General features: G+C 61.4%; 1 non-coding gene across 1 annotated transcript in view; it reads left to right on the forward strand.

The window, feature by feature from the left end:
- LOC124730691 overlaps nt 1-2,500 on the forward strand; it is a 6,993-nt gene that overhangs the window by 820 nt on the left and 3,673 nt on the right. Inside the window, exon 1 of the ribosomal RNA XR_007008061.1 lies at nt 1-2,500. This exon is cut by the window's left edge and continues 820 nt beyond it; it is cut by the window's right edge and continues 3,673 nt beyond it. This is a non-coding gene — a ribosomal RNA (large subunit ribosomal RNA).

Raw genomic sequence — 2,500 nt, forward strand, 5'->3', positions numbered from 1 at the left:
CCTGGCCCGGCCCCGGACCCGCGCCGCTGTTGGCTCGGGATGCTCTCGGGCGGAATAATCGCTCCCGTCAGCGGCGCTTCAGCTTTGGACAATTTCACGACCCGTCTTGAAACACGGACCAAGGAGTCTAACATGTGCGCGAGTCATTGGGCTGTACGAAACCTAAAGGCGTAATGAAAGTGAAGGTCTCGCCTTGCGCGGGCCGAGGGAGGATGGGGCTTCCCCGCCCTTCACGGGGCGGCGGCCTCCGCACTCCCGGGGCGTCTCGTCCTCATTGCGAGGTGAGGCGCACCTAGAGCGTACACGTTGGGACCCGAAAGATGGTGAACTATGCCTGGCCAGGACGAAGTCAGGGGAAACCCTGATGGAGGTCCGTAGCGATTCTGACGTGCAAATCGATCGTCGGAGCTGGGTATAGGGGCGAAAGACTAATCGAACCATCTAGTAGCTGGTTCCCTCCGAAGTTTCCCTCAGGATAGCTGGTGCTCGTACGAGTCTCATCCGGTAAAGCGAATGATTAGAGGCCTTGGGGCCGAAACGACCTCAACCTATTCTCAAACTTTAAATGGGTGAGATCTCCGGCTTGCTTGATATGCTGAAGCCGCGAGCAAACGACTCGGATCGGAGTGCCAAGTGGGCCACTTTTGGTAAGCAGAACTGGCGCTGTGGGATGAACCAAACGCCGAGTTAAGGCGCCCGAATCGACGCTCATGGGAAACCATGAAAGGCGTTGGTTGCTTAAGACAGCAGGACGGTGGCCATGGAAGTCGGAATCCGCTAAGGAGTGTGTAACAACTCACCTGCCGAAGCAACTAGCCCTGAAAATGGATGGCGCTGAAGCGTCGTGCCTATACTCGGCCGTCAGTCTGGCAGTCATGGCCGGTCCTTGCGGCCGGCCGCGAAGCCCTGACGAGTAGGAGGGTCGCGGCGGTGGGCGCAGAAGGGTCTGGGCGTGAGCCTGCCTGGAGCCGCCGTCGGTGCAGATCTTGGTGGTAGTAGCAAATACTCCAGCGAGGCCCTGGAGGGCTGACGCGGAGAAGGGTTTCGTGTGAACAGCCGTTGCACACGAGTCAGTCGATCCTAAGCCCTAGGAGAAATCCGATGTTGATGGGGGCCGTCATAGCATGATGCGCTTTGTGCTGGCCCCCGTTGGGCGAAAGGGAATCCGGTTCCTATTCCGGAACCCGGCAGCGGAACCGATACAAGTCGGGCCCCTCTTTTAGAGATGCTCGTCGGGGTAACCCAAAAGGACCCGGAGACGCCGTCGGGAGATCGGGGAAGAGTTTTCTTTTCTGCATGAGCGTTCGAGTTCCCTGGAATCCTCTAGCAGGGAGATAGGGTTTGGAACGCGAAGAGCACCGCAGTTGCGGCGGTGTCCCGATCTTCCCCTCGGACCTTGAAAATCCGGGAGAGGGCCACGTGGAGGTGTCGCGCCGGTTCGTACCCATATCCGCAGCAGGTCTCCAAGGTGAAGAGCCTCTAGTCGATAGAATAATGTAGGTAAGGGAAGTCGGCAAATTGGATCCGTAACTTCGGGATAAGGATTGGCTCTGAGGATCGGGGCGTGTCGGGCTTGGTCGGGAAGTGGGTCAGCGCTAACGTGCCGGGCCTGGGCGAGGTGAGTGCCGTAGGGGTGCCGGTAAGTGCGGGCGTTTAGCGCGGGCGTGGTCTGCTCTCGCCGTTGGTCGGCCTCGTGCTGGCCGGCGGTGCAGGATGCGCGCGCCTGCGCGGCGTTCGCGCCCCGGTGCTTCAACCTGCGTGCAGGATCCGAGCTCGGTCCCGTGCCTTGGCCTCCCACGGATCTTCCTTGCTGCGAGGCCGCGTCCGCCTTAGCGTGCTCCTCCGGGGGCGCGCGGGTGCGCGGATTCTCTTCGGCCGCCATTCAACGATCAACTCAGAACTGGCACGGACTGGGGGAATCCGACTGTCTAATTAAAACAAAGCATTGCGATGGCCCTAGCGGGTGTTGACGCAATGTGATTTCTGCCCAGTGCTCTGAATGTCAACGTGAAGAAATTCAAGCAAGCGCGGGTAAACGGCGGGAGTAACTATGACTCTCTTGCCCTTGCGTCGGTCGGGTCCAGAGGGGAGAGATCGATCACCAGGACACAGCGGCCGCGCCAACCATCGAAGCGGCCGCCTGCCGCGCCGCCGACGCAGAAGCGCAAGCGGCGCCGCTGGGAGTACGCGAGAACGCAGGATGCCTTCCGACGGTCGCGTGCACGTTGCGTGCGCGGCCTCTTGGATGGCACCCTGCTCCAGCCGCCACCTGCCATCCCTGGTCTGCTGGACTTCTGGGCGGACCTCTTCACTAAGAAGCCCATCTCCACCGCGGGCTTCATTCGTGACCGCCTCCTCCCGCACTCAGAGCCTGTCGCTCTCGAGTGCATATGGGGGCCGGTCACACATGAGGAGGTCGCCGCCGCGTTGCCGCCCAGGGGATCAGCAGCCGGGCCGGACGGCCTTACCCCAGCGGAGTTGCGGCGCCTGCCGCACGAAG

The sequence above is a fragment of the Schistocerca piceifrons genome, unplaced genomic scaffold (assembly GCF_021461385.2).
Source record: "Schistocerca piceifrons isolate TAMUIC-IGC-003096 unplaced genomic scaffold, iqSchPice1.1 HiC_scaffold_125, whole genome shotgun sequence".
NCBI classification, from domain to species: domain Eukaryota; kingdom Metazoa; phylum Arthropoda; class Insecta; order Orthoptera; family Acrididae; genus Schistocerca; species Schistocerca piceifrons.